Consider the following 18172-nt stretch of genomic DNA (forward strand, 5'->3'; position numbering starts at 1 on the left):
AAAATTTCTACAACCTTTGCTCTCTGTTCATCCAGACAGCTTATTTGTTAGGATTGCTAGTTTGTTCTGAAGTCTGAAATCAGATGAGACAGTTTTCTCAATCTCTTCTCCAGAAATAATTACTTATTTATACCTTTTCAAATATGACAGCCTCCTAAAGCATGCTTTTCTTTATCACTTGGATTTTCTGTCACCTGCCTTTTATTATTATGAATATTCCTGTTCCCAGGATGACAAGGAATATGAACAAGCACAAGAATCCTCAGATTGCATTCTGCTGGAATCTGAATACCAGACTTTCTCAACAGACTTCATTTTTAAGGATATTTTAGGTTCACAGCAAAATTAACCAGGAAGTACAGACAGTCCCATATGCTCTCCCCTCCAACATCCTCTCCCACAATCAACATCCTACACTAGAGAGGCACATTTGTTACAGTTAAACCAAAATCAGCATGTGCTTATCACCCAAAGTCTGAAGTTTGTATTAGGGTTCATGCTCTGTGTTGTACATTCTGTGGGTTGAAATAAATAAAAAATATCACGTGTCCACCATTACAGTATCATACATAACAGTTTTCTTTTCCTAAAATTGCCCTGTGCTCCACCTATTCATCTCTCCCCACTGCCCATACCTGCCTGAAGCCCTGGTAATCACTGATCTGATCATTTACAATCTCCTCAGCTTGCTGCTTCCAGAACACCAGCACAGTTGGATTTAAACAGTAGGTGGCACTTTCTCATTGACTAATTTTGCTTAGTAAAGTGCATTTAAGGCTGTGCACCCTAGCACTTACCTTTTAAAAAGTAAGTGATGGTGTGGTGATGTACACCTGTAACCTCAGTGGCTAGGGAAGGTTGAGGCAGGAGATCGCAAGTTCAAAGCCAGCCTCAGCAACTTAGCAAGGCTGCAAGCAACTTAGTGAGATGCTGTCTCTAAATAAAATATTAAAAAAGGGCTGGGGATGTGCATCAGTGGTTAAGTGCCCTCTGGATTCAATGCCAGTACTGCTAGAGAAAAGAAAAAAAGCATTTAAGTTTCTTGGGTGTCCTTTCATGGCTTGAATAGCTAATTTTATTGTATTTTATTTTTCATGTTTTGGCAGTACTGGGGTTTGAACCTAGGGCCTTGCATATGCTAAGTAAATGCTCCACCACTGAGTCACATCCCCAGCCCTTTTATTATTATTATTGGTTCTTTTTAGTTATACATGACAATAGAATTCATTTTGATATCATTATAAAAGCATAGAATATAATTTGTTCTAATTCAGTCCCCAGTACTTTTCCCCCTTCCCTTCCTCCCACCCCATTTCCTTCCCTCTACTCTACTGATCTTTCTGCTATTTATTTATAATTTCGTTTAAATTATTGTCTTGTGACTGCACATGATGGTGAGATTCACTGTGATTGATATATATATATATATATATATATATATATATATATATATACACACACACACACACACACACACACACACACATAGGAACGTTGGGTCAGATTTATTTCACAGTTTCTGTATCGACATGGCAGGACCCCTGTGTGTTCTGCTGTGTTGCATCAAACCTAGTGCCCCAAGCAGTTAGTTATTGACTGGTCACAGGCCATCAGATAAAGGTGTTGGAAGTTCCAGTGGTGAACACAAGAGGATGCTGTTGTCTCATCTTTCCGACCCTGGCTCCCTTTAAAATCTTGGATATCCGTTAAACGCGTTTTAAAACCTAACATTAAAGAAGCAAGTTCTTTATTCTATTGGGTTCGGTCAAAATATTTAAGACAAAGCAATTTAAACTGACTATCCCTCTCTATTGGATAACATAAGGCATAACGATATTATAATTAAGGGAACGGTCTGTGCCCTCTTAAATACTAATTTGCTTTATTAATCACTGTGGACCCCTTTCAGAGATAATTGCTAACCCCGAACACTTCATTCCACACTTACTGACTGCCTTATAGGTGCTGGGAAATTTTCTGGGATCTAAGTGGGCATCCAGGTATTTAGCCTGGTGGATCTTCCACCAGGAGAAGGTTGGGGGCAGAATATACCTGCTGACATAGGTTTGACAGCCTTGAAACTTGATCTTGGGGATTATCTTGGAAATAGATTTACGAAGGCGAAAGGGGATTTGGAAATACCTAGTGGAAAGTCAGATGCCTAGAGGGGCCAGGTGAGGACTGCCATTGGGTGAAGAACAGGTGTTCTCTCAGTTAGCTAAGTCTACAATAGACTACAATTTTCTTTTTCTTTCTCTCTTTCTCTTTCTCTCTCTCTCTCTCTCTCTCTCTCTCTCTCACTCTCTCTCTCTCTCTCTCTCCTCTCTCCCTCCCTCCCTCCCTCTCTCTCTTTTTTTTTTAACAACCAAAAGCAACTCCTCCATTCGCTACAACACACACACACACACCCCTTATCCTGGAGTCACCAAAGAGGAAGTAGCGCTCTGGAAATGTAAATTAAAAAAAAAAAAAAAAGAGGAATGAGATGACTAGGCAAACCACTTTGTTGTCTTCCCACCCTCCGCCCAACCAACTATTTCTAAAAAACGAATCTCAATGAATAGTCACCTTAAACTCTAATATTGAACAATGGAAGACCACAGCATGAGTGGTAAGCAAAGGTAGGGTACAAGTGGGGTCTCTTGTTTTCCTGTTTCCTTACAGAGTTTTCTAGACTAATAAAAGGGCTTCCCTTCCTGGACCTGGTTCTATGTCTCCTGCTGAACTTTGCCACGACAGAGCATGGTGTATGACCATCCTCAGGTACTATCAGAAGTGAGGTGGGTAAGTTGTGCCTTCCTCCCTTGACGTTTGTGAATAAAAGAATGGGCAACCCAGGCAGGGAGTCCCTGAGACTAGATTTTTCCAGGGAACTCAGATTTTGATTTTTCAAAAGAAGCCAGGAATCCAGACTTTCATAGAAACTCTCCCAATTTAAAAAGTTCATCAATGAATGAGAATTTTTCAAATGCTTTGAGGGTCAATCCAAGCTCATTGGAGACCTAACCTTGTGTCATTGTCTAGGAGTTTAACTGATAACCTAATTCAATCCTTTAATTTTACAAATGAGTTGATAGACTCAGAGAAGTTAAGGAATTGCTTGATGTTATCACAAAATCTATATTCCTTTCATTTAGTCATAAAATAGTTACAAAAAGTGGAGAATATGTCTGATAGCTATTGACACAACTGTTGACATAATTTGGGATTGAGATGAGCCATGCTCCTTGGCAATATTCATGCTAAGATGATTTGAAAGTGTGTGATTTATACAAACAATGACTGTACTGTGGACCTAATGTGGAAAATGAGGATTATTGCAGAAAGGCTAATGAGAAGACCAAAGCTCTGCTACCCTGGCTGTCCTGTGTTACAAGCAGGCACCAGGATGGTGCTGTCAAATATGAATGGTTACCAACACAACAGTGTGTTGGAAAACAGATACAGGATAATGTCACAAGAAATCCTGGGCAAGTCAGAAATTAGTATTTTATGAATCTAATAAAAAAAAGTACATACAGATTTTACTATTAAATTAAAAAGAATGGTCCAATATCACATAGGAAACACAATAAATATGTGGATTTGAATGAGTGGATGAAGGAACATTCAAGTGAATTCAGTAGGAACTGCAAATTTGGGGTCCATTTCAAATGCATTCAGTGTTCATTTCATGGAACCAGGGAATATTTTTTTAAAAAAATATTTATTTATTTATTTATTTTTAGTTTTTTGGCGGACACAACATCTTTGTGTGTATGTGGTGCTGAGGGTCGAACCCGGGCCGCACGCAGGCCAGGTGAGTGCGTTACCGCTTGAGCCACATCCCCAGCCCGGGAATATTTTTTTTTTTTTTCCAAAGAAAGTGCTACTTCTTTGAATGTTTATCACACCTGGATAATTTTTGTGTCAAACTGAAATTCAAAGAGGAAAGCCAATGGCAGATGTCACTATCTGGTCTTGCTAAGTTTTTAACTCGTTTATCTTAGGGACTTCCACACCTTGAAAACTTTGAATCCTTTCATTCATTCATCCAATAATTGAATCCTAAATATACATCAGGCACCACGCTAGGTGCTGGGAATACCATGGCAAATGTGATGGGCACCATTTTGGTTCTCATTGAGCCAGAGAGTTTAGACCCAAACGTGATAAATGCAAACAACAACTAAAACACTCACATTGAGCCGGGCGTGGTGGTGCACACCTGTAATCCCAGCAGCTCAGTAGGCTGAGGCAGGAGGACTGCAAATTCAAAGCTGTCCTCAGCAATTTAGCGAGGCCTTAAGCAATTTAGCAATAACCTGTCTCAAATGAGAATTTTTTTTTTTAAAAAAAGGGGGATGGAGATTTGTCTCAGTGGTAAAGCACCCCTGGGTTCAATTCCCAGTCCTAAAATAATAGTAATAATAAATAAATAAATAAGTAAAACTTCAAATTGGATGGAAAACACTCTAAAGCCACTGGGATTCAGTTTACTGTTTCTAAACTTTGCAGAAACAAAAACAAGCTAGCATTTTTATCATGTTATGCTTCTCCACACTTCACATTCTATTAGAATAAAATATAACTAATGATAGTTATTATTTATATTGCTAGAAGCTCTTGGTTCTTCAAGATGCTTGAATGAATTGTGATTTATTAACTTAGTGATGTTATCATAGTCTTATCTAGAACCATGAGAACTAATTAAGATGAGCATGTAAACTCGGAGGGGAGCAGACACAATGGTATCTTGTATGTGTAATTTTTTTTTTAAGAGAGAGAGAGAAAGAGAGAGAGAGAGAGAGAGAGAGAGAATTTATTTATTTATTTTTTCAGTTTTTGGCGGACACAACATCTTTGTTTGTATGTGGTGCTGAGGATCGAACCCGGGCCACACACATGCCAGGCAAGCGCACTACCGCTTGAGCCATATCCCCAGCCCTTGTATGTGTAATTTGGATAACACAAGATGTACTTAGAGCATAGACAGTAATGGGGATTTGGCCACTTTAATTTAAGACATTTATCTGGATGTCTTATTCATTTGCTTTGGCTTTATCCTGATCAAATGCTGTCTTCAATTTGCATTTTCTGAATGAATAAAGGTGAAGTGGAAACTTGCTAATTAATTCATTGAGAAGATCAACAGAGAGAGTCAGAAACGGTAAATCAACCCCAGCAAAGCTGGCTATGTCCCTTTTTCAAACAAGTTTAATTGGTCTTCACTTGTGTTTCTGCTGTTAGCAGATGAATGGTTCAGTGGGCACCATCCCTCCCTTCAAATGATTTACAAAAATGGTCTGATCTTTCCAAGCACAGTGGTCCTCCCCTATAATTCAGCTCAGGAGGCTGGGGCAACAGGATAGCAAGTTCAAAGCCAGCTTCAGCAACACGGTAAGATCTTAAGCAACTTAAGGAGTTGTCTCAAAAAAAAAAAAGGCCGGGGATGTAGCTCAGTTGTTAAGCACCCCTGGATTCAAAAAATCAGATTTAAGAGGTGGGAACATGGGTTGAAGGGAATAATTCTATAAAATGAGCCCACTGTGCTGACCCCCACATGCTTTCTTTTCCAAGAAGCAATTTACCTGCAGCCCTACCTGGCTTAAGAGGACAAGATAATGCCACATTTCTCTGCAAACTACCTGTTACCTGCAGAAGAAATGGAGGCCCCAAATAATGTTGATAAGAGGAACCCAAGTTAGCTTGAAGGAGGAAACTTTTGTGGCCTTTTTAACAGACCAGAGCCCAGAACTCGGGGAGACAAGGATAATTCCTCCTAACCATAAAATTTGTAAGAATTTATGTTTAAGAATCCAATTAGAACAAGTTAGCATGGGCCAAAGTAATCTAAAATTGTCTTCGCAGTGGGGACTTGAAAGTCTGATGTTATCCTGCTGTCAGTCAAGTCAAGGGGTGCTACTGTGTGGGATTTTCTGGATCCCAAATAAAACTGGGGTATAGGAGAGTGCCGCAGTCTGGCTGGGCACAAAATAACCAAGCCGCCACAAAGCCTTGTAGGTTCAAACAGCAACTCTTTATTCCCAAACTCTCACCTGCACTCTACACACAATTCCCGGGAACACACTCCCTCCACCGGGCTCTGTGCGCCAATTCTCCCGGAACCCGGGGAGAACTCAATGGGAACTCCAAAATAGCGCCCCCCCCCCCCAGGCAGCAGGATCCACCCTAATCCCGGATCCACCCTATTCCCAGCAGGATCCGCCCTAATCCCCCCCACCAGCCGCCCTATTCCCCCGAGCAGGGTCACCTTTCAGCCATTCCCTCTAGCAAAATGCCAGGCTTCATTCTGACTAAACTGTGGCTCTCAACAGGAGAGGCACATTGTCCCTCTTCTCTTCGAGTGGACCCACTCTCTCCTTTGAGAGTGTTCCCTTTACCCCTTTCCCATCCCTTCTAATAAACTGTTAATCTGAGCGACCTGTCTGAAATCTTTCTGATTGACCAAAAGAATTGGGGCTTAAAGAGGGGAGGTCTTCATATTGCTTCAGTTTCCTGGAAGGCCCAGCCGTGTAACACTCTCATTCTTTCTTGAAAGAGCCTTTGTTGGTGGACAAATGGAAGTGTGGGTGATGGTCTGAGACATTGCAGCCAAACTGGGAACTGAGGACATGGCCGAGACTGATCTCAAGATGGTGCATGACTTCACCATGGTGGTGGCAGACACTCCTGCAGCAGATGCAAGATAAATTTCAGGCCACGTACAAGCACATATTTGGAAGAATTGACGGTACAAGTAGTCACATTGATGATCTGTGGGAAAATATCACAGACCTCCTGACACTGGGCTGGGGTAGAAGAACTGGAAGGTGAAAACATGATACCTGCTACACAAAAGAGTTGTAGGTTGCTAGTTACACTGGAACACCTTTTTCCAAGCCAAGAGAAGACAGAATGACATTTTTGCAACTAACTACTAGGTGCAAACAAGTTTCTATGTTATAGTGCATTCTTACCGTATACTATGCAATTAGTTTTTAGAGTGATCTCTCTCTCCTGACCTCCAGGTTTGGAACTTGGTCAGTTGTGCTCTTTGTTATTAAACACAAAAATCTGGGTGGTTCCTGTGAAGGAAAAAATAAAATGAAGATGAAGAAAGAAAGAGACTGTGTGCTCTTTTGCTGGTGCACGGCCTGCCCTTCCCTCTGTGATTGTCAGACTTACAGAAGCCTTGCATATTTGTTCCATCCTGTATCTTCCTTATCTCCCTCACTAGACCTTGCAGGTATTCCCCAAGGGCCAGTCCTTGCTCAGCTGCTCTATCTCACCTCTGAGGCACTAATTTTTTTCTGGCCCAGAGTTTCCCCCCATGGCCCCTGATCCTAATTTCCAATACTAGCTGGGTATTTCATTGCCACCCCAAGTTCCATGTGTCCGATATTGAATAGTTCACAAGCTGTTAATGATCCACTTCCTCCTGGCTATGAGACATAGGGGCTTCTCCCAGTCTCTTCCACTCCGTATCTAATCAGTCTCTTTGTCCTATTCATTTTCCCAGTTCTCAATGAAATGGCTTATTCACTCACTTCCAAATACACCTTGCACTTTGCTTGGCAGTTTGCTCTACCAAGACTACTTTCCTACTTGCTTATTCAAATGCTCCAAGAAGGGGCACAAGCCCCACCTGTGGCTTGCCAACTTCTCTCCCAAGCAATCTACTTTTCTTCATTGTCCCAGCAAAAGTAGATGTCCTTTATCTAAATGATCAAATTACTCTTTCTTATGGTAAGAAATCCTTTGTTGCTCTTGAAACCCTTTATTGTTATTCAATCACTCTCATTTACATGGCTATTTATATTTCCAGTTAGCTTATAGATTCCTTGAAGACAGAAGTCATGTCTTAAAATGCCACTGTACTGTGCACAGAGCCTCTACAGACCAGATGTTTCAGCACACTGGTTGGTTGTTAGCTTTGCACTGCATCTAACTAGTGATAAAAATGGAGTGGTCCAATTTACAGGGTGTGGAAATGGGCTCCACTTCCTGTTAGGAGGAGCTACAAAGTCACATTGCAAAAAAAAATGGAAACAGGGATGGTGGAGAATCCCAGTTATTTTCACATTCAATCTGCCCCAGAATTAGACAGACCTGGTTTTATACACCAGCTCCATTTACTAATTGCAATTGGACAGTTGAAACTAGACAAATTCTTTAACCATTCTGAGCCACTTTTTCCTCAGTTGGAAAAGAGGTATTGTGTGAGTTGAATAAAATAACACATAAGGCCTGGGACATGATAGGAACTCAAAAAATATCAACAAATTTCCTCACAACTCTCCCTCCAAGGAATTGCTCTTAACATTAAATAAATTAATTTTATTTAAATAAAATTTGGGGAAACAAAATGCTAAAACCAAGCACATATTTCCAGAAAAAAAATGACAGAAAAGATGAGTCTGAATACATTAACTAGAAAATAGCCTGATGTTAGTTAATGAAGAAGAGGAAGAGGAAGAGGAGGAGGGAGAGGGGGAGGGGGGAGGAGAAGAAAAAGCCCATGTGCTGATCCAATAAGATCAAGAAAAGGTAGGACAGAAAGTTTGTGGGTCAGACCATGGGGAGTTTATCACTTTCCTTTTTTCATATTCCAGAGCTGATTGGAGCGAGAGAGAATTTGGGAGATATAGAAAAAGAGACTGAGTCTCAAAAGAGAAGTGCCCATGAGCAGCTGGAATTCAGGAAACACTAAGGAACTTATAAAATGCAAAATAAACATTTCTGAGCAACCCAGAACTTATCCTCAGCCTGTGCCCTTGGCTGGCACCCTTGACCCATGCCTTTGCCTGCAAAAAGTAACCGGAGGGCAAGTAATAGCAAGCACAGGGAAAACTGGCACAAAATTAAGTAACTACCCTCTGACTCCACCTCTGGTCCAGCCCCTTGCTCCTGTCTCTATATAAATATCAACACCCCAAACCAATGGTTTGTGGTCTGTCTCTCTCTCTGAAGATGGTCCATTGTCTCTTGAATGTGTGTTGTTTGCTTTACCATCAGAATGTCTCTCCCTTGTGACAACCTGCAATCTCTCTTGAATGTACATCTGCTTTCTTTGATAAATTTGTCTTTATCTCTGACTGGCACACGCTGAAATTCTTTTCTGTCACGAATGATAAGGACCTCACTTGTCTCGAATCAAGGTCCCCTTCTACTAGAACTGCTCTGGTGACAGGAGTACTAGATGAGTAAATTTTCTTCATCTCTCGTTCTCCACACATTTATTCCTATTCTAGACATATCCTCAGAAGGGTTTTAGATGGTCCAGAGAGCACTTTAAACTGCACAGCAGCACCCAGCTAGGACACTATTGATGTCAGGGATGAAGTATTGGGTTACATGTGGGTTCTGCCAGTGGTTGCTAGCTTTGTTCATGATAAATGCTTCATAAACACTAAGTGAATGGATCTATTAGAGAAGAACAACAGTGGTGATCAACAAAGGTGACACGTAACTGGCATCCACTCATTCTGCAAAGATTTATTACATTTCTATTCTGTGGGCCTTTGGGGAGTGGTAAATGGGACAGAAGATTCCTGTCATCAAATAGTTTATTCTCTATGTGTTCAAGGGAGGGATTTTGTATTTTCAAGTAACATTTATTAAATGCTATGCTTCAATTACTGTGCTAAGCACTTTTCAAGTTTAAATCCTATTGAACCTTCGCCAAGGTCTTATGAAGAAGGGAAATAAATTCGGTAACTCAAGTTCTGAGTTGTTATGTAACTTACTCAAGGGCACCCAGCTAGCAAGAGATAGAGCTGAGCCTTGAACTCAGATCTGATGCCAAAACTTGGGTTCTTGATGACTATGGCTAGATTTATGGGGGGTGGAGCTTTGTGGGGAAATTGGGATATTTATTTTTCATTTTCTTATTTTTTTTTTAGTTTTACTATTATTATTATTAGTTGTTCAAAACATTACAAAGCTTTTGACATATCATATTTTTTTACTATTTCTTTTGATTTTCTTATGACAGCTTGAAACAGAAACAAATTGGAAGAATTACACCATGAATACCTCTATGTTTTTACCTAGATTCTAGGTCAATATTTTAGTAAATTTGATTTATTACACAGCTATCCATCTCTCTCTAACCATTAATCATCTTATACTTTTGATGTCTTTCAAAACAAGTTACAGACAACAATAGAAGTTGAGATTGGAATTTGACCTTGAAGGATGTTGTCAGATCTCTACAGGCGGAAGGGAGGGAAAGGAGAGGCCATGCAGACATGGGAAAGAATGTGGGTAAAACCTAGGCACTGTGATTTCATGAAATAAGAAGGCTGTGAACAAAGGGTGATGGTTAGTGTCCAGGAGCATGGTAATAAAGAAGGCTGGATGAAAGAAGCCAACCAGAAAATTATTTCCATTTCATTGAAGTAAATATGGGAAATAGGAACCACCAGAGTTTCTGGTAGAAAGAATGCTGGGCACAAATAGTGTCAGGAAGGTTAGTTGTGGAGATGGGCAGGGAGAGACTAAAGTAATGGAACCGTGGCTGTTCTAGTGCGCCATGCATGAGGGAATCTGAGACTGCAGAGCCGTGTCAATAGCCGGGGAGATAAAACTGTTAAGAAAATGTAATATAAGAAATGTAGTGATGTTTAAATTAAAGAATAATATTTTCTAACAAATAGTAGTTCAAAATAAGACAACCTAAATTTCATTTTCCAAAAAAATGTTCTTTCACCTGTGATTTTTCAGAAAACATCTCATCTTGATAGAGCTTTATGAACCAGTAGTGGACCTCTGTTATGGTTTGGATGTGAGGTTCCCCCCAAAAGCTCTTGTCTGAGACAATGCAAGAAGGTTTAGAGGAGAAATGATTGGGCTATGAGACCCTTAACCCAATCAGTGAATTAATCCCTGATGGGATTAACTGAGTGGTGACTGGCCTTAGGTAGGGTCTGGCTGGAGGAGGTGGGTCACTGGGGGTGTGGCTTTAGGGGGTGTATGTTTGTATCTGGTGAGTGGAGTCTCTGCTTTCTGATCATTATGTGAGCCAATTCCCTCTTCTACACTCTTCTGCCGTGATGTTCAGCCTCACCTTGAACCAGAGGAAATGGAGCCAGCTGTCTATAGCCTGAGACCTCAAATAAACTTTTCCTCCTCTAAAGTTGTTCTTATCAGCACAAAAGCTGACTAAAACAACATCCATGTCCTTCCAGTGGTGGTCCAGGTCAAGCTTCAGCTTTGTCATCTCCGGGTTCATCCCTGAAGCACTCAAAGAAGAAGGCACTATGTCCTCCTCCAGTTTTGCGCTCACCCCATAGGAACATTTAGCAGTGTCAGAGGACATTTTGATTGTCTTGACGATGGGGTTATTATTGAAATCTAATAGGTAGAAAGAGACCAGAGATGCTGTGGAATGTTCTACAATGTACAGGGCAGCCTCACAGTAAAGGAATCACCAAGTCCAAAGTATCAGTAGTTCAGAGATTGACAGTAACCTAATTAGTACAGAGGTTGGGATAAGTTGCTGCTCAATCAATGTTTTTGGAATGATAATAATGGCCTCATTTTGTAGATGAGAAATCTGAAGGTCAGACCTTAAGAAATTTCCCAGGCTCATACTGCTAAAAAGTGGTAGAAAGATTTTTATTTTGGTCCTCTGATTGTAAAGTCAACATCTTTCAGTTATACCATGATTCTAGGAAGAAGAAAAATGGATTGAAATGATTCCATGACTTCAAGTCATCGCAGATGAGAGAATTTTAGCATCAGAGATCAAGATGGTGAGGTTGGAAAGGAGAAACTTGAGTTACTGAGGAGCTAAGAGAACAATGCTGTGATAACTTCAGTTCCTGACATTTTAAAATTTGAAGTGATGTTGAGGGGGTGGGGGGGAGAATGCAAGTGGAAACATCCACTGGGTGTCTGGTGACAAGAACTGGAGTTCAGAGGGAGGTCAGAACTGGAAATGCAGTGTTGCTGACAGCAGTCATGAGAAGGTGACTTGAGATATGTATCCAGAAAGGAGAGCAGGGGCTGCGGATGTGGCTCAGTGGAAGAGCACTTGCCTGACATGTATGAGGCTCTGGGTTTGATCCCAGCACTACCAAAAATAAATCAACAAATAATAATTAAGAGAGTCAAGAAATAGGCGCTGACTTCTAAGAAAATGCTGATAAGTAATAAAAAAGGAAGTCAAAGAAAACAGTCAAGAGAGTGGATTTGAAAGGTGTCCAGAGGCCAAGATGTAAAGAAGTCAGATGAACAGTAGTCCAAGAAGACAGTTATTCAGAAATCTATGTTTCTTGATATCCAGATAAGAGTTTCACTATGTCTATGTATTGCCCTAGTTTGTGTAGCTGACAGAATAAAATACTTACACCTTACTTAGGCTGTTTGTAGTTATTCTTAAAATCTTTATTAGTCTTAAAAATGAAATTTCAAATTCCATTTAGGCAAAAGCCTTAAGCTTCCATCCCAACCTCCAACCTTTTGGTAGCTTTCCTTCTGATGTAAACACTCCAAATTCTCCTTATCTGGAGCCAATGTTCTTTTTATTTATTTTTTTCTCTCTCTTTCTCTGCTGACCAAATAACAAGAGCAAATAATTCCTTCCATAATGGATGTACCCTAAGGTGCATGCTTCTCAGAACCTCATCTGAAAATTAATTGCACCAGTGGTACAATAGGATTTTAGTTAAGACACTTGTTATTTATTGCCTGCAAATGGTAGGGATTTGACCAAATATGCTATGCCTCCAGGCTAGAATAATACAGGTAGCACTCAATTCTAGGGAGAAAAGGGAAGGGAGGGATATGGAGCACAGCTATTAATGGTAGCTGAGGTGCCGGATCAGCTGATCACATCAGCAAAAGGTTAATTAATAATGATGTGGAGCTGGGGTTGTGGCTCACTGGGTTCGAATCTCATCACCACATAAAAATTAAAAAAAAATTGTGTCCACCTAAAACTAAAAAAATAAATATTAAAAAATAATGATGTGACTATAGTACCATGTCCCCTGCTAAAGAAAAAAATTATTCAGTGACACTTATTAGACCATGATAAGGAAGACAATTCAGGACCACTGACAAGCAGAGGGATCTGCAGTAAAAGAGTGTGGGTTCTACTCCAAATACAGCATGGAAATTGACAGCTAAGGGAAAGGGGGAGGGTCAGAGGATGGAGAAGGGCTGGAGGAAACATCATGCATGAAGGAGATTGTGTTGCATTACAATTCTTGTAATGCAAAAATAAACAAACAAACAAATAAAGGAGATTGTGGTAAAAGTGACCTGACAGGATTCTTGCTGAAGGTAGGTCAGAGTAATCAGAAATCACATGGGGGATGATAGAGGATAAGGAACCTGGTCAGATCTCCAGGGTGATCAAATATGGCGTAAGGGGGTCTTGCTAACCTGACTTACCAATACATTTTCCTAACACTAGATTTTTGTAGAGAAGTACACAGAAGACCTAGAGAGGTTAAGAATTAAAGTTGGACCAAGCAAATAATCTTTATCACCCCCAACTTTTTTTTTTTTTAATTTAGAAAGACCGTTAAGTAATAGGATGGTTTAATAACTTTAACATATTTACTATGTTCAGGGCATTGCATTAAGTACATTCTATGGATTATCTCATGTGAACTCTCACAAGGGCTCAGTGGTTCAGATTTAATTATTATTCCACTGTTGGCCTTTGAACAGATGACCAGGTCTTGGAAAATCTCCTTATCTGTGCTTACCTCTTTACCAAAATCCTGGCCTGTAAGCATCATTGGCCAGAAATGGTTTATGGGCTGCCCAGTACAGTAGATGCCAGCCACACATTGGTATGAAGCACTTTGAAATGTGGCTAGTGCAGCCAAATAGCATTAAAAACAAGCAAATAAAATACACACACACACACACACACACAAACTGAATTTAAAGCTTGGTGCAGGGGCACCTGCTTATAATCCTAACTGTTGGGAGGCTGAGGCAGGAGGTTTACAAGTTCAAAGCCAGCTTCAGCAACTTAGGGAGGCCCTGAGCAACTTAGGGAGGCCCTGAGCTACTTATGAGAACCTGTCTCAAAATTAAAAAGGGCTGAGGATGTGGCTTAGTGGTGAAGACCTTGGGTTCAATCCCTGGTACCAACCAACCAACCAACCAATAAACAAATAAAAACCAAAAAAAAATCTCACCCAATTACAATTTAATTATTTAATTAAAATGTAAAAGTAAAGAGCCACATTTCAAAGCTCTGTTGGACTATGCAAATATTTCCATCACTGCAGAAAGCTCTATTGGACAGTGCTATTTAGAACAGACACTGCATCTCTCTTCCTGCCTGGTTGGATTCTAGGGTTCTACCTTTACTTTTCTCCCAGAGTGTGAGCTTAAGGGCTTTCTTCTCTCCTTCCCAGTTCCTCAGTCTTCCAACCTAAGAGAAAGGCGATTCCTTTTCTCTGCCCATATCCATAGCAGCAGCTATTTTGACAGCTGTTATGTGGGGGACCCCATAGGAAGTAAACTTTCTTTATCAGGCTCTGCCTATCTCCTTTTCACTATTCTGCTCTTCTTCTCTATCTTCCTCCTCGTCCTTCTCCTCCTCCTCCTCCCCATCATCATCATCACCACCCCCACACACAATTATCAAACTCTTAAAGGATGAGACTCTGTCAGAGACAGAGTTAGGCAAAACAAATCTGAACACTCTCAGAATAAAATAACAACCACACAGCACTTAATGGAAGAAGCAAAATATTTGCTTTGGGCTTTGTTTGAGGCCCTGCAAATGGCGACTGAGAAGGGAACCAGTGAGTTTTCCTTCTATCCTTAAAATAAAACAAAACCGGTGTCCTACATTATTTAACTGAGAGAAGTATTTTATGAAATGCAAAGGTATTCGAGGCTTATAACCTAAAGACCTTGACAACTGAGAGTTCAGGGCTCAAGTCTGCCCTGCTTTAGAGTTTCATTTTCAATGCTAATGAATTCTTTCACTAGCTGTATTCCTTCCTTCTTATTTGTATTTTAAACATATGTTCACTAAGTCCACGCTTAGATTTAGCTTAGAGGTTTTTGCAAATGAAAAATAGGACTTAAATTCAGATTTATAATTAAAGGGCAAGAAAGAGAGGGGAGGGGAAAAGGTAAAATGACCAGAAGGAAAAATGAAAAAGAACTTCACTAGTCTGAAAATACCCCAAGTGGGGCTGGAGATGTGGCTCAGTGGCAGAGTGCTTGCCTAGCATGAACCAAGCCCTGAGCTCAATCTCCAGTGCAGCAACAACAAACAAAAAACCCTAAGTGGCAAACAGTGCTAGTATCAGTGACTTCCTTTTTCCCTTCTTCGAGAAAAGTCAAATTTATTTAGAAACTTCGATGTACATCTGAGCCTCTAGGGAATCTTGTTAAAAATGCAGATTCTGATTTAGAAGATTTGTGGTGGGGCCAGATAGCCTGCATTTTTAACAAGCTCTCAGGTGTTGTTGGTCAGTGGATCACTATGAGTAGCGGGAATGCTGACCCCAATAAGTTGGAATCAGAATTTATCAGTTCAGAGACTTTGCTTCTGATAAGAAGAGCGTTTTACACAAAGGTTAGCCTAAAACCTGCCTATGTGGAGTACCTCCTAGAACGACTACTTTAGGTTTTAAGTCAACATTTACTGGGGGCATGTTATGTACTGGGCGCCTGCATCTCGCTCTCAGCAACCAAGTGAAGTTGGAGCTATTATTTTCCTTTATTGTGCAGATGAATGTACAGATGAACAAACTGAGGCTCAGATAAATGGACCGCCCGAAGTTATGGGCTTGTTAGCAGAGTTGAATGTAGGTCCGTTCGACGCTGTTAACTAAAGCTCCGGCGCTTTAGTTTTCTGTGCTGTGAAATGGTTAGCACGAGCCAGATCACCACCAGATACACCTAAGAGTACTTGTGCCTTTTTCCTGATCTTGCTCTTTGACCCCTCGGGGAAAAGTTCATTTTGAAAATACTGAGCCCCCTTGGCTTGTTTAGGTCAGGGGCTCTCACGGTTGTTCCAGGGAGAGTCGGGTAGTCCTGGAGCGAGCTGGCTCGGGACACAGCTCGAGCTGATGCATTACATAATCACGAGGCGTCCCTCCTCCCCCACGCCCCTCACCCTTGGCGGAGCCCCAGAACAGAGAGCGGATCCCAGTGATAAATCCCTATTGCCCGCCCGGCACAGTTCCCAGCGGAGCTGGCGGGTGTGAACCAGGCAGTGCGTTCTGGGCGCTGAGCAGTGGGATTTTCCCCGCGCCGCACTCCTCCCCCGGTGCTGCCCTCAGGGCCCGGGGCCTCAGTCCCGCCGCTGCCTCCGCCCTGTTGGCTCCCCGCCCCTCGGAAGCGCCGACCGCGGTGCCTGAGGCTAGGGAAGAGGCCACCACTCAGGGACGCGCGGGTGCGCCCTAGGGGCATGTCGGCGCTCCACTGCCAAGGCTGCAGCGGTCCCCGCGAGGTGAGGCCGCAGCGGGACCGGGCTGCGGGCGGCGCGGCAGGAGATCGGGTAGGGAGTGGGGCCATCTGCATGGTTTGAGGGACTCTGCAATCTGGCCCCACCAGGATGTCCCAGACTGGGTCTTAGGAGCGACTTGGTGCCCGGATCCCTAGAACCCTGGCCGGGAAGCTCCCTGCTGCGCTCACCCTCTTCGCTCTTCCGGCAGAGTGGGCTGTGCCAAGGGCGAGGTGGCTCAGGTGACACGGGCATCCTTCCAGACAGGGTTCCGGGTGGCGGGACAGCGGGGCGATAGGGATGGGTTTGGAGCTGGTGGAGGACCGGGACGCTCCATTCTTTCTGTGCTGTCCCAGTACCCAGCGGGCGCCGTGAGTCTCCGACCCTAACTTGGGTCGCTCCGAACGCCTGTTGGGTTAGGACCGAGACACGTGCCCATTCTTTCTGTCTGTGCCCCGCGGCGCTTTGGCGTAATTTCTGGACAGGTGACTGGGGACGGAGAGCCTTTGGTCTCCATATCCCGCGGTTTCCAAATGCAGACTTCCCGATACAAAAGAGAACGGCTTTCTCCTGCATTCTGTGTTCCCTGCAATTTTTAACCATCAAGCCCTGATAATAACGTTTATTTACTTTTTGTGGTGCCTTAAAAATACACCGGCCTTCAAATTTTTCAATGGATTAAACGTAGTTTCTCCAGTTACTTCCTATCTGGGGGGAGGGGGGGAAATCGGTGATACTTTGCAATGAGAACTCACAGCTCAGCATTCTATCCTTCCATTTTGAAGGGTCTGTCTTTAGTTTCTTTCCCCTACCTGATTCTTTGCTGATGTCTGGGCGCTCCAGCCTCTCAGCCAGGAAGATCTTCAGGCCTGCCAAATGAAGAAACATTTGTTTCCAAGGTGTCTGAGCTCCCTCGCTTTTAAAATCCGACAGCCGCTCCCTACCCCTCGCATAATTTGTCTCCCTGCCAAAATCATGGCAGGTTACAGCTAATGGTGTCTACCTCTCCTAAGGTGTCCAACCTATGTCTGTTGAAGGAATGAAGGATGGAAAAGAGTTACTTAGTGATCTGGCTTGATCACTTATAATCACAGGATCTTAGAAACCAAGGGTTTCATAGATCATCATCTACTAGAATCAAACCTTTATCTTTCACAGCCCAGGAAACTCAGATCCAGATCTCCAGGATAGGCTAAAGTCATGTTAAGGTAGAGGGAAAACCAGCACTTGAATCTGGGCCTTCTCGTTTCCTCCTAGTTCTGTTTTCCAGGCATATTGCCTGCACGCGTTTGAACAAAAATGATATGACTAGAATCACCTCATCATATCATTTCCTCTCCTTGCTTTTTATTTATCTTTTTTTAAAATCTGGTAGAATTCTGAAATAGATAAGAGAGGTTGATTTAGTCAAACTGCCTTTGTAGCATAATTGAAAGAAAAATAGGCATCCTTAATTTTAAGTAATATTTTCAATTCTTCTTATATGAAGATGAATATGCAAATATCCCAGGTGAATCCCACAGGAAGAAAAGTAATCAAAATAGATGAAAGTCTACACCAATCTGTCCTTGGAGTTTCTTCTGATTCTGTACTCTGGATGGTGATGTTTGTTTAGAGATAAAGACATGATTTATGGTGTTAGAGCTGACTTGAGAAAAGTGGCTTATAGGAGGACCATTTATTTGTTATGATTAATACCATGACCTATAACAGAAGTTGTGGTTTAAAATTTCAAGGAATTGGTGCTGGAGCTGT

The 18172-nt window shown here is 41.9% G+C and overlaps 1 protein-coding gene and 1 pseudogene across 2 annotated transcripts in view; both read left to right on the top strand.

The window, feature by feature from the left end:
• Window positions 1–2300: 2300 nt before the first annotated feature.
• Window positions 2301–7780, top strand: LOC139705417 (heat shock factor-binding protein 1 pseudogene; annotated as a pseudogene).
• Window positions 7781–16252: 8472 nt separating this feature from the next.
• Window positions 16253–18172, top strand: part of Slc16a12 (solute carrier family 16 member 12) — a 78473-nt gene continuing 76553 nt past the window's right edge. For both annotated transcript variants that reach the window (XM_071611104.1, XM_027940000.3), the window contains exon 1: window positions 16253–16423. The gene's annotated coding sequence lies outside the window, so the exon portion shown is untranslated. The remainder of the gene's footprint in view (window positions 16424–18172) is intronic.

The sequence above is a fragment of the Marmota flaviventris genome, chromosome 4, assembly GCF_047511675.1.
Source record: "Marmota flaviventris isolate mMarFla1 chromosome 4, mMarFla1.hap1, whole genome shotgun sequence".
Lineage (NCBI taxonomy): Eukaryota > Metazoa > Chordata > Mammalia > Rodentia > Sciuridae > Marmota > Marmota flaviventris.